Source organism: Sinocyclocheilus grahami, unplaced genomic scaffold (assembly GCF_001515645.1).
Source record: "Sinocyclocheilus grahami isolate Dianchi unplaced genomic scaffold, SAMN03320097.WGS_v1.1 scaffold555.1, whole genome shotgun sequence".
Classification (NCBI taxonomy): Eukaryota; Metazoa; Chordata; class Actinopteri; order Cypriniformes; family Cyprinidae; genus Sinocyclocheilus; species Sinocyclocheilus grahami.
The window spans coordinates 972947-987932 of record NW_015505734.1 but is presented as its reverse complement, the minus strand read 5'-3'; the positions used below and the strand labels follow the sequence as shown (position 1 = coordinate 987932).

The following is a 14986-nucleotide window of genomic DNA, read 5'->3' as shown; positions in this document are numbered from 1 at the left end:
TTTGTGTGGGTTGGGGCAGGGGATTGAAGCTGACATTACAAATGTATGCATTTCAGTGAATCTCTCTATTTATGTGGATATGTGAGAAGAAACCTTTACTCATGCTCCTGCTCATGGAAACACATTTTTCTCCTTCAGACTCACATCAGAGGGTTTTCCCAGTTGTGATGTCGAAGCCAAGGGTGAAACTGAAATAAATAATAGTTTTTTGTTTATTTTGAGTTATTTGAACATTAAGGTGACACATTTGTACAGGACATCTGAACACATGGTGGAAAATAAGATAGTACTGGTAGATCTATATCTGAAAGGTAAAGTAGATCAATTAATTCCAAAGTGATTTATGGGGGATTTGTATAGAATTATCCACCCAAAAACTTAAATTTGATCAATATTTAATCACCCACATGTTATTCCAAACCGACCTTTATTCTGTGAAACACAAAAAGAAAAATGCTCTAAATTGAGTATTTGTATTTTATTGTACCTCATGAAAAAAGAACAGGAAACCTTTACATACGTGTGTTTCTGCAAGCTCTTCTTTTCACATCTCACATCAGAGGGTTTTCCCAGAGTGGATGTTTGAGGCTAGGCTAGGCCAAAACTCAAATAAATAAAGAGTTATTGGAATATGAACATAAAAGTTTAATGTTGATGATTGGACAAAAAGACAACAGTGTTATATATACAGTAAATATTTTTTTTCTTTGGCAACATACCTGCAAGGTACTTTAGAGCACGTGCTTTAGAAAAACACATAATTCATCACTTTTATATTGCATAATTCTGGTCTTATACAGATTATGTTGCAAAGATTTCACACTTCCCCATGTTTAAATGGCACAGGTTGCCCTGAATGCCAGCTGATCATTTGCATCCTTTGCGCAACAGGAAAGCGGCGCCTGGTTCCATGACGACATGTTTTTGCGTAATATTGCTCTCCCCGCTTCTGTTAGATTCTGATCGGTTCCATGAGGAGCAGCTTCAGCATCAGAAGCCTCCCACTCCCCGCCCTCGAGCTGGAGAACCCAGAGTCTCCAGCTCGAGCGCGCGCGGTGAGCAGGAGGCCGCCCACGAGCCAAACGCTGGAGAAACCGTGAGCAGCTGAACCGCGTTTTCCAAGCGCACCTCCGGTGGTTTGGCGCCGAATATCTGCAATTTACATGGAAATTGACGTCGCTTATTGCACGCTTCCTCACTATAATTTCATAAATATCCATAAAAGTGACATTTTGTGACACTTTAGTGAGGTAGATTCCGTCTTTTTTTAAATATGTCTCACAGAAGTGATGAAAAACTCATTTAAACATAACTGAAAACAAAAATACAATAATTGAAAACGAATAAATTATATATGTATATATATATATATATATATATATATATACACGTCATATTTTTATATACATATATTTTCGAACTAAATGTATAAAGAATTTATTCACATATAATATATTATAATTATTTTTTTATAATCGGCCCTGAATGGGTTAAACAACTGCGCGTTCTCTCTCTCTCGCTCTCTCTCTCTGTCCTTTCTCTCTGTGCGCTTCGTTTTCACTTTCTCATCGTTGTGTCTCCTTCATTCTGATGTGACCCACGCAATGCTGTTGCTCCACAAGGGGGGGCTGCAGGATATATGCTTTAGTGCCCAATTGCCTGCCTTCAAACACTGGATCCAGTTTGTGTGGACAGAGCGGGCGAGGAGAGGAAGACTCCTACTGCCTCGACACGCACCGAGAGAACACCCGACCCGAGCCTGGGCTACACTCACCGCATACCTCCCTGGAGCCTTCACACACCACTTCAGGACTTTTTATCCGGAAAACTGGACAACCATTACTACTTGCGGGCTGGATTAAATAATAAACATTTGGGGAACAGAGTAACATTATGAGAAGTGACAGAACAGACACACATTAACAGGATCCGCTGTGAATTTATGGATGCTTGTTGCTTTTTTCGGGCACCTCTCTTCCACTGGAGCAAACAGACCTTCTTTTGTGTCATTGTTCAAACAGATATTGCCTGTTGAAAGAATGAATACACCGAACTTATTCTGAACAAGTTGGAGGAATAGTCGAAGGCTTTTAATGTGCAGACAAGCAGATGGGACATGGCAACTTTTTGGAGGTAAACCCTCATTATGATCTATCTAGAATGTGATTAGGGGCCCTACATTTTCCCAATTTCAGCTCCACTCGACATGGTAATTAAATGAAATGCGTTTGCTTACACATCATAATATACTCATTAATTTAACCATAGTCTCGTATCAATTATGTCTTGTCAACAATAATTGAGTGATATCTCGTTCTACGCACGCACTTATGGAGACTGGGGTCATTCTCATCAACTCTGTTGCATCTGTTGTCTACTCTTTGTAAATGTGTTACATCAGATAATGGCACGACAAATCTGTATAATTCAGTTTGTAGAGGATTTCTGAACTCATGCATATATCTGTGCTTGGCGTTCTCGTCAGACAGCTTTCGCTCTCCAAGGTACCAAACTGCGGTGTTGACCAGTCCAGCGTCCCAGTGGACAAACAGTTTTGACATAAGAACATGATCTCAGAACAAAAACATTTGACAATTTTAGCTTTACACTGGTTATACATCGTGCGCAATAGTTGCTGTTCGGATCTCCCTTGTGGAATGGGAATAGCCTATACCTTTCTGTCTCGCGTCTCCTTTCCTTACACTACATAAATGGACAAACATGCCCTAATACTCGCAAAACTGTTTCCAACATTAACCTGGAGCAAAGTTTTCCTCAAGTTAAGATTTTCGCGACATAATACAGTTGTTTTTCACAACTTTTGTCTCTGTCTCTCTTTTTTTTCGTGTTGGTTACCATACAACACGTTGCCTGTATTGCTCTTGCATTCGGTTATTTTGATGCGTTTGGAGCATTTCTATGTGATATAACAGATATGTGACATATAGTCCACTTTAAATATTATTACAGAACCTGTCACATAGCAAAACACTTGCGATGCAGAGCCAGTGCAGCGTTCAGCACCACATGGAACGAAAGAAAAGGTAGAGAGCTCGTGTTTTGTCCGGTTCAGTGATGTCTCGTTTGAACAATGAGAATAAAAGGCAAACTTTCATTTTATCTCGCCCTCTTTAAATGGCAAAATACTTGATTTGCACGTTCCTACATGCAACATCACCAGTGAATAAATTAAAATATTTAAGAAAAATCAATAAATAATAACAAAGCCGCCAGCAGTCTTACTAAAATAATACTTGCAATATACAACATAAAACCATGAACAATGACTCAACTGCCGGCTCTCTTTTCGACTCTCACTCTCTTTCTCTTTCTATTAAACTGTCTTACCATATGCTGCTTGCAAAGTCTAAAGCAAGCTACGTGCGCCATTAGCTACACACCGACAGTATGGAGATTTCTCGTTTGGTAATAATAGATGTGGTGTGCTAGTGTTTGGAGGAGAGTTACTGATGGTGAGTGAGTAGAAGTTCCGTGTTTGTACAGTAGGGGGGACTGTGCCAGCGCTCAATTCCCTCCGTGGGAATAGGGGAATAAACGGCGATTACGGAGCAGGAGATGCCTCACTGCGCACTTTCAGGCTCACCAGAGCCTCTGACTGCAGCACACGCGACCTCAGCCCGTCTGAAGCACACAGCCGAGCTCCACAACAACAGGTTATGATGCTGCTCGACCTGTGTGCTCTACTCAAAACTAAATACCTACAAAAATATATTTTATCATCATCACCAAAGCAAAATGGTTATGAATGATTAGATACATAATACAAATTAAGTAATAATAATAATAATAATAAGCGGTGAAATAATATTAGTGAAACTCGCTGCCAAAATGTGCCTCTCAACAGTACACCCAGGGCCCACAGATCATTGGCCCATGTTAAAAGAGCCCACCTCAGTGTGTCTGTGATATCCTGGTGCAAAGATATGGCTGGTGCACATTGCTATATGGTTGCTAGGGTGTTCTGGCTGGTTGTTAGGGAGTGGCTAGGAAGTTTCTAGTGTGTTACTGAATGGCCTGAGTTTAAAGACCCACTTCTAAGTCTATGACATTCTGATCTGAAGACATGTCCCCTCTGATCTCCTTTTTTGAAGGTAAGTCTGGGATTCTTCAGATGCCTGATTGCCTTCTTCAATAAGCCACATAATTTGAGCTAAAATTATATAAAATATTAATAATTTGTAATAAGGAAAGATAATAAAATAAGCCATACGAGTTGAGCTCTCAACAATATAAATAATTTTAATAATAAAAAACAATACAATTAGCCATTTGAATTGAGCACTCAATAATATTGATGATTTTAATAATAAAAAGCAAAAATCATATGATTTAAGCTCTCAATAATAATAATAATAATAATTTTAATAATACAAATAATAAATTAAGCCATATGATTTGAGCTTTCATTAATATTAATAATTTTAATAATAAAAACAATAAAATAACTCTTTGATTTTAGCTCTGAATAATATTGATCATTTTAATAATAAAAACAAAAATTATTTGAGTTCTCAATAGTATTAATGATATTAATAATAATATTAATATTTCTAATATTATAAAAAAATATTAATAATATAAATAATAAGAAAAATAACAAAATAAACCACATGATCTGAGCTCTCAATAGTTGTATTAATAAAAAAAATAAAAAAATAAAAAAATTCTTTCTGTAACATCACCACAGAAAAAAAATGTCATGGTTCTGATTAATTTCGGTGAAATATGCATGTCACAATCTTTGTGTTAAATCTAAAAGACACAGTCATATCAGTTTCGCCCGACTGCCTCTTTTAGATACATGTCTGCCGTGAATCTCCAGGGAGTTTTGAGCTTAAGAGGCAAACATAGAACACAGCGCTTGCCCTGTGGCCACAGATATTTGGATGGCTGTGTTTTCTTCATCTGAGGAAAGGAGTAGGGATGATACATTGAGAATAAAAATAGATCATGCCAGAGTAGGCTGACAGCATAATTCTGAATCATGTGCTGGGGTGGAATTGGGCAAGCTGGCACTATTGGCTTTTTGGAGGGCAGCCATGCATGCCTTTTAACCTAGATGTCCCCCTTTTGTTTTTCACTTGTACATCCTTATTCTGTCGTTCACTTCCTCTTTTCGTATAGGTTATCCCTTTCTTATCCACCATTCCTCGTCAAGCCAACATGCATCAGAAGTCACAGAGCACAGCCACACCACATCTCATGCATAAGCTTCTCGACTAGTCTGTTTGTGACAGGTTCCTGTTCCCAACATATACAGAAACATTTCACACGCTCACGGCTTTGGTTTACACATCACCTCATGTACTAAAAATAGTGTTTGTGGCTTTTCGTAAAGAGAGACTTGGAAGGAAATTCAATACACAGTTTGATGACAGTCAATAAACAATGAAAGCATGCAGTCATCACCATCTTCTGATGTCTCATTCAATAAATCCACAATAATATATATATATATATATATATATATATATATATATATATATATATATATATATATATTATATCTCTTATATATATATATATATATATATATATATATATATATATATATATATATATATATATATATATATATATTATACACTAATAGTTATTGTAGTTGTATAATAGTTGTAATTGTTTTTGAACAAGTCTCTTTATTTGATCATAAATACAGTAAAATACAGTAATACTGTGAAATATTTTTTGCAATTTAAAAGAACAGTTTATATATATAAATCAATTGTACATCAATTTGATTTAATGTGACAGAAAATACATTTAATTTATAATGTTACAAAAGATTTCTATTTTTAAATAAATGTTGTTCATAAAACTTTTTATTCAGAAAAGTATCATGAAAAAGCCACAAAAACATTAAGCAGCAAAAACTCTCACCATTTAAAATAACAAGAACCATTACTAACTGAGCATTAATAATTGAGTACCAAGTCAGCTTATTAGAATTAACTTTGAAGGATCATGTGACAGAAGAGAAGACTGGAGTAATGGCTGCTGAAAACTAGGGAATAAATTGCATCTTAAAATATACTCAAATAAAAAAACTGAATTTTTTTATTGTGATAATATTTCACAATATTACTGTTTTTACTGTATTTTAGATCAAATAAATGCAGCCTTGGTGTGCATAAGAGAATTCTTTCAAACACATACGAAAATCATAAATATTCTAAACCTTTGACCGGTGCAGGAGAGATTAATTGGAAATATTTGAGTAGAACTGGGACACATTACAGGCCAAACCTTAACCTGCGTTGCCCACATGAGCACCACACTCAATGTGGCCACACCATGGCTCTGACATCCTATGCTATGAGTCCAATCAAGGCTCCGTGATGCTGCATAGATCCATTATACTATAGGTTGCTGACTATTTTGACCTCCTGTGATGTAGTTGGTACGAAGAGGGGGGCAGGTGTTGAAGGAATGAGGTCGGTATGTTTGCAAGGTGCTAGCCGATTAGTGGTGTGATTGTGCACAGGAGCATGTGGCCCCTGACCATCCTCGTTGAGCACAATGTTCAGGGTTGGAACATCGTGCATTTGGCCATTCGTTCTCTAATTAGGGTCTAAATCAGAGGCTGTGCTCCTGCCTAATGAATCTTAGACAGAGAGCTGAGAGACAAGGATAGCAGGCTTGGAATGAGGCGGCGAGAAGAACACAGTTCCCAGCATCCCATCTGAGGTCCTTGCCATTAAAGTATATTAATGACTGGCTTTTCAAACGCTGCACAGATGGCTTTGAGACTGTGTGTGTTTGTTTCGGTTTGGGTGTGTCGCATGATGCAACTTTGGTCGCTTAAGTGTAAAAGAGTAAATGTGAGTGTGTATTATGGATGCACAGTGAAGCCATTTTGTATTTATTGCAAAGACAAAATGGTCTTTATGAGATTCGGATGTGGGTGAGGCTTAAACCGGAAGTGTGTCCAAACTAACTGAAACGTCCAATTTTATCTTAATAAATCGTCAATCTTTTACATTTTTAAAAGAGAAAGAAATCAGCCTCATTGGTCAAAAAAATGCATGCTGCATTTACAATGTTACAAAAGATTTCTATTTCAAATAAATGCTGTTAATTGAACTTTCTATTCATTAATTAATAAATAAATAAATGCATCACAATTTACACAAAAACTGTTTTAATAAGAAGAACCATTATTAATAATTGAGCACCAATAATGAATGGAAAACAGATGTATTTTAATTTGTAATAATATATCACAATATCACTGCTTTACTGTATTTTATGTCACTATTTCATTAACAGTTTCTATTTAGCAAATAAGCATTGTATAAAATTAAAATTATTATTATTATTAATAATAATAATAAAAATAAATCACCCTTATTGGTCAGAAAATACATGCATTCTAGAAAAGCAAGCGAAACACAGGGGCATGTTAATGTATATCTCACTCTGAATGTTAAAAACATTAACAGATATATCAAAAACAATAAAATATGTATGATATTGTATCTTAGTTCAATGATACTCTTGGCAAGTTCAAGACATGCACAAAAAAGAAAAAAGAAAGAAAATAAGGAGAATAAAACACGGCCATTTGATTTGAAATTTTGAGATCACACGTGCACATTTCCAATCTAAAACTCTTGGTGCCAAAATCAACATGCTCATTGACTCGTTCACCGGCCATCGGCCCACATAAAGGTGAAGAGAATGGAAAATTGGTGAGGCTTTTGTGTCTTGACTGAGTGCAGAGTCAGGGAGGCTGGATGGTGATTCTCCATGAAGCTGCGATCTCCCATATCTGAGCTCAAAATAAAACTGTGATTGCTTCAGGGAGGGAAACACCTTGTTTGAGAACGCTTTTCTCACACACGTCTGTGTGTGTGTTTAGTTATTTTTGTATGCCTAAATTATACAATGAAACTCCAGCAGTGGAAGGATGGCAGATGACACAATGTGTGAGGACGCCGGAGCTGTATGGTACCTTTGTCAGCTAATTATAGATGGCAGAGTACGACTAGAGCATGATGATGGAAAGTTGTTCTTGGCTATGTGCATATTCATATTTTTAAATGTCAAATGCTTGTGCACAGAGGCGTTTCATTGTTTCAATGGCGTCCACATGGATGTCACAATCAAACCACCCCTACACACTGTACATTTTATTTTTCTCCTCTTCTCTCAGCAAAGCATCAAATAATGCCACTGTTCTTCTAATGAGAAGATAGTGTAGCATATGTCCTTTAAGCACATGCTTAGTGAATAAGCTGTGATAGTGTTCTCACTATTTATAAGGTGAAAATTAGCCTGGCAAACATTTGCAGGACTGTGCTTTGAGTTTTTTTTTATTTTTTTTATCTGATACATAATTGAATTGGAGTGGTTTCCAATGCCATGTTGTTGTGCATTTTCTGTGAAGAGAGAGATAGTGATGGACCATTCACATATACATTTTTCACATATACATTTACATATTTCTGGAGTTCACGAGGTAATCACAATCAAATTTATGACCCTCATTTTGTCTCTCATAGTTGAGGTATACCTATGATGAAAATTACAGGCGCCTCTCATCTTTTTAAGTGGGAGAACTTGCACAATTGGTGGCTGACTAAATACTTTTTTTCCCCACTGTATATATATATATATATATAATTAATTTGTTTGATAAAATCAAGTTCCTACCTATTTTAGGAAGGTGTTTCACTTGCATATAAGTTACTATATCACACTAGACAAAAGAAGACAAGCACAATTTCCATTTCATGCCGACTTTAAAAACATAAAATGAGTCAGTTAAACAAAAGGTTAAAAGATAGAAAGAACACTACAGAGATGAGGAGAAATATATGATATATATCACAGATGGCAAGCGCTCTGCTCCTTTGTGATTTCATTTCAAATAATTCATTTGACCCTTCATTTACAGCAACCAAGAACATTTAGAAACCCCAGCGGTTGGGTTAAATGCTTAACCCAACCTTCTGGGTAGTAACCCAACCGCTGGGTCGAAACAGCCCAATTGCTGGGTTTGTCCCTATTTTACCCAGCACTGGGTTGTATTTAACAAAGCATTTTTTAGTGTACAATGTTGAACAATGTTTACTAATAGTTTAAAGTAGGGAGATTTTGCTGCTAGAAAATAAACTCTCTTGAAAGTCCGAAATGGCATTGGCTCAGTATTTTTTTAAAGTGAGGTTAAGTATACAAGTTCCTTGGGGCTCCATATGGACATATGCGTGCCTTCGGAGACCCCTCTGTGAAGTGTTTGCACGGAGAGCTAATTGTTGACATTGGGTAATTGTGCCCTGAAGGTCTGTCGTGTTTTATTTAGTTTTGTGATGAGCAACCACGGCAGGCCTCTCAGGCTGCGTAGGGCAGAGTGGAGACAAATAGCAAAAGAGAAAGATGGAGAAAGACAATGCAGGGATAATTCCTTAAACTTTTATTGCTTCGATGGCACCGCAATCAGCTCAGCAAGCGATTATTGTAATTATCCAGTGAGCGTAATGTTAACACACTCATCGACTTTTTGTTTGTTAGACATCTGCGTACCAGTGCCAATGACCCTGCGACAGAGCTCACTCTCTGCCTCCGTATCCGCCGTTCCGTTCTCAATATCCATCTGCCTCTTTATGTATTCATTTATTCATTTCCACGTAGTGAGATGTTAGCCACCGTTGGCCTGTAGGTAAAGCTCGTAAATTTCCTGCAATTGATTTGTAGTAGATATGGATTTCCTCTCTCTCTCTCAAGTGCTGGGGTGAAATAAGCTTTGTTTGGTCGACCGGCCTTGTGTAAATCTGCCTGTGACATTTTGATAGCTGGAGATGTAAAGCAAATATCATTAGAGAGGGGGCCGGATTAAAAGCTGTCACTCAAACGCTCCATTATCAAACCAAACGAGACCGTCACGTTCAGAACGGATGTGTGGAGAGAAGTCCAGTTATCTGTACAGATAACTTGAAGACAAAGAGAAACAGCGAGGGACGGACTCGTGGGCTAGTCAGTCCGAGAGTCTTTCAGTAAACAGCTAGTCGTAAATATTTCAGCCGTCACAGCAAAGTGTCGACAGCTGTTCCCATCTGCATGTTAATGAAGGCAGAGGCGAGGGACCCCAGCTCAATGGGTCCCTTCAGCTCCCACACTCTCTCTCACGCACACACACTCCCACACCCAAACTCACTTTCTCTCTCGAGGTCTGCCACGGCTCTCTATCACTGGATGGACATTGTACTCCCAGGGCACCCTCAGTCAGTCCCACGTATCTACAAACACACTCGTGCGCTTGTTTCTCTAGAGCAGCCGTGAGGTCAGTAGGCTATAGACAGAGAGAAAGAGAGACACAGAGAATGGAATGGATCACAGGTGTGGTTGAGTATGAGATCAAGTCAAGGTGAGTTAAAGATACACATTATTCCTTATTACACTCCAAAAATATTCTACATTTAAGATTTATGTATTTGAAATGCATATAAGATTTGGATTACACATTTGAACACAAACAAAATAATGAACTTAATGCGATGCATATTTGTCAGTCATGCATAAATTAAACAGGTAAGATTTCTTTATAGTACTAATACACTGAATGTGTTTTAAATACACAAAAATCAATAAATCCATTTTTTGTATCTAATACATTTTAATTAATTAAATATTGCTTGTTCCACAGCTAGCCACATTTTAACTGTTCATATATTTTAACTGAATAAATTTAATATAAGTTTCGATAAATTTAACTGAACAGATCTATGCTGATTCTAAGCAGTTTAAATAAATGCATTTTGAAAATATGATTTTTTTTAACAAAATCAAATACATGCAAATATTTAATTAAAAAAACTTTGCCATTTTTGGAGTGCAGAAATCTTACCTGTTTCTTACCTGGAAGAGGAGACGTTACTGAAATATGTGTGTGTGTGTAGTTGAACAGTGCTTCGGGCTTGTTTGCTTTTGGTTTGTGGTGGGGACAGAGCTCCACTCAGCACTGGATGAATGTGTTCATTTATTCCACAAGATAGGTTGGGGGGCTCTCCCACGCAGGAACAAACTTAGCCATACTTGTTAGCAGTACAGGTGTTAGGTGGTCCGGGATCCATGTGAGGAAGAAAAACATTAATGAAATACTTTATTTCTACTGGAATGAACATGGCGGCTTGCGTCGTGGAGGTCTAAGCAGGAAAAGTGTTTTTTTTTTACACTGGCAGAGTGTCGGTGTGGTGGGGGGGTGGGGGGGGGGGGGGGGGGGGGTTCCTCCTTGAATATATATGGCAGTAAATCCCATCCCATGCAATGTATTCTTATTTGCTCTTAGTATAAAATTTCATCTAAACATGAGCATTTGTTTTAAAAGTTTTTGAGGTCAATATAGATAAACAAATAATAGAGTCATACATCTAAGGCACAAAAACAGTTCAGATATCTTTTTTGTGTACCATAGAACCATGATGCAATACTCCTAGTTACGGTTGTCCTTAGGAAACTGACACCCTCTTTCGTCTCCCGCCGCAGATGTCCCCTATAGTCATTGGGTGAGAACTGACTCAAGCTAACAGAGTGGGATTGTTAGTTCTGTTATAGAGCTGATGAGAGCCATACTCTGTGTGTATAAGAAGAAGCATGCAATGTTTGGCCTCAATGTCACCCCGAGGATGATGTGAGGTCATTTAGTTTCTCAGCTGCCGGGGTCAAGATCTCAGTCTTGCATCCCTTATGTGCTATCAAGAGCTTTGTACAATAATACTAACCAAGTGGATGCTTTTAATTTTTAATTAACAAGAGCGTGTCTTTTGGGGCTCTTTCCCAAATGGCGACCTCAGCCCTTGCGGTCCTCCTCTGAGGCTAAACAATGTTGCATGAGCTGTTGAGTAATAGTTTGCTGTAGAGGAACAAATAAAATGTTGGAAAAGAAGTACGTACTGTATGTCAAGCAGAAATAATTATATAAAAAATAAAAATAAATCAAATGTAAGAAAGGAAAGAAATTAATTTAAAAATAAAAGCAAAAACAAAGAAAATGGAAAGAAACCATAAAGAAAACAGGAAATAAAAGATGGATAGATGGATTAATGGATGGATGATGGGTAACTTAGAGATGGATGGATGAATGATGATGATAGGTAACCTATAGATAGAGATACTGTATGTATATTGGATGGATGGATTGATGGATGGAAATACCAATAGATGGATGGACAGATTGACAAACCCATAGATATACTGTACATATAGGTGAGTGGATAGATAGATAGATAGATAGATAGATAGATAGATAGATAGATAGATAGATAGAAAGATAGAAAGATAGAAAGATAGATAGATACATGTTAAATGATGATGAATGGATTAACAAACATATAGATATACATATAGATGGATGGAAGGATGGATAGATATTAAATGATGGAAATACCTATAGATGGATGGATTAGCAATCCTATAAATATACATATTGATGGATGGACAGACAGATGGATGGATGGACCTATAGACAGAGATAAATGGATGGATGAAGGATAAATAGATGGATGGATTATCTTATATAGATATGGATGGATGGATAGAAAGACAGACAGGCAGACAGACAGATAAAGATGGATAGGTAAAGAAACATGAATGAAAATAATGAAATCAAACCCATGAAATGTGGTCCCTGCAAAAGTGGGTTCAGTCTGACAACATACGGCCTCAGGGTATGAATCCTTTATCCCTGCTCTTAAAACCGAAATGTTCTGTCTGGCTCATTTGCAGTGGACGTGATATGGCTTGATTGGATTTGATATTCACTACAATTCCCTCTCATATGTATCTGATTATGTTCAGGCGCACAGCACTCATTATCTGTGGGATTGATTCTGATGGAGAGAAAAGAGGACAGTCTCAACGCCATCTGCAACAGCCCCACTGTGAGATGTGTGAATTATGAGCGATTAGCCATTTCATCTCCCGAACTCTCACAAACACTCTCTGCACACTGAAATGCACTCACACACATACACACACACACAGAGGCCAGTGTTTTTCCCAGCCATGCTTGATTCATTTTGTCACCCTGCTTCCGGAAATAAAGGACCCCTTTTAAGCTAACTGAGCCCCTGATTGTAAATCTTTGTGACGAACTACCGCCGCAATGAATGTGTTTATCATTAACAGCCCATAAAAGTGTTTGTAAAGCCACGTTTGTAATTTTCTTTGTTTGGCACCACTATAATCCGAGTTACAGATGTTGTAAATTCTGCTGGCATGAAACCCAATTAGGTCAGTATTCAGCACAGTATCCATTCCAAGCCCCTGCTCGGGTGTTGTGTACGGGAGGAGATAATTGCTTTCTTTCATGTGAGGGGATGATGCCACCGGGTATCTTCTGGACGGATGGACAAAGAGCACAAAGATGTGAAAGCAGAATAAGAGGACAAATTATTTCTTTAATGAACTGTTGGTTCACATATACAGTATATAATCAATCAGGGAAGGTAATGAAGGGGCTGAGATGTCAAATCTCTGCATGTTAGCCAGAAATGAAAAGAGCTTAAAATAGATTCATTAGAGACACTGGGTTTCATTCTCTAAGTCTTCTGCATGCAGAAATAATTCTTATGAAAAATGTTCACCGGATTCACAACACACACTTCAGTTTGTTCTTATCTCATTCTAATGCTGATAAATCTGGATTATTCTAAACTAGGAAGTCCAAAGTTATAGTAATTAGCATAATACAAGCCCAGAACATCTCCATAACTTTCTACACAATTACTCACAATTATGCTCTATTTGAAGGACCCTTATATGCATATATGTGTATCCTTCGGTGATATCAGAAACATACGTTACACAAGTAAACAAATGCTAATGTTCAGTACTACATTCTAGGAGGCAATAGACTTACTTTTGAACATTATTAATAAGATTGAAAAAAAAAAATTAAAAGGGGGGAAATGTATTGGCAGATGTTTGTTCTTTTTTTTTACACATAAACTTAATTATGTTCAAATTCTTAGCAAACAAGACTTTATATCGTCAGTTTGCATCTTAAATAAATGTATCCTGATTTAAGAATGTTTATTTCCACTGGAAAATGACAAAAATACAGTGTACAATACTATTTTTTTTTTACATTTCTATAAAATAATTTTTTTATTTTATTTTTACATATATATATATATATATATACTGAACAAAATTATAAATGCACTTATGTTTTTGCCCCCATTTTTCATGAGCTGAACTCAAAGATCTTAAGACTTTTTTGTACACAAAAGGCCTATTTCTCTCAAATATTGTTCACAAATCTGTCTAAATCTGTGTTAGTGAGCACTTCTTCTTTGCCGAGATAATCCATCCACCTCACAGGTGTGGCATATCAAGATGCTGATTAGACAGCATGATTATTGCACAGGTGTGCCTTAGGCTGGCCACAATAAAAGGCCACTCTAAAATGTGCAGTTTTACTGTATTGGGGGGTCCAAGGGGTCTGAAAACCAGTCAGTATCTAGTGTGACCACCATTTGCCTCACGCAGTGCAACACATCTCCTTTGCATAGAGTTGATCAGGTTGCTGATTGTGGCCTGTGGAATGTTGGTACACTTCTCTTCAATGGCTGTGCGAAGTTGCTGGATATTGGCAGGAACTGGAACACACTGTCGTATACGCCAATCCAGAGCATCCCAAACATGCTCAATGGGTGACATGTCCGGTGAGTATGCTGGCCATGCAAGAACTGGGATGTTTTCAGCTTCCAGGAATTGTGTACAGATCCTTGCAACATGGGGCCGTGCATTATCATGCTGCAACATGAGGTGATGGTCGTGGATGAATGGCACAGCAATGGGCCTCAGGATCTCGTCACGGTATGTCTGTGCATTTAAAATTTTACATCAATAAAATGCACCTGTGTTCGTAGTCCATAACATACGCCTGCCCATACCATAACCCCACCGCCACCATGGGCCACTCGATCCACAACGTTGACATCAGCAAACCGCTCACCCACAC

The 14986-nt window shown here is 37.5% G+C and overlaps 1 protein-coding gene across 1 annotated transcript in view; it reads left to right on the top strand.

The window, feature by feature from the left end:
- The first annotated feature begins 1606 nt into the window (after window positions 1-1606).
- adgrb1a (adhesion G protein-coupled receptor B1a) overlaps window positions 1607-14986 on the top strand; it is a 112823-nt gene continuing 99443 nt past the window's right edge. The window contains exon 1 of the mRNA XM_016239154.1: window positions 1607-2133. The gene's annotated coding sequence lies outside the window, so the exon portion shown is untranslated. The remainder of the gene's footprint in view (window positions 2134-14986) is intronic.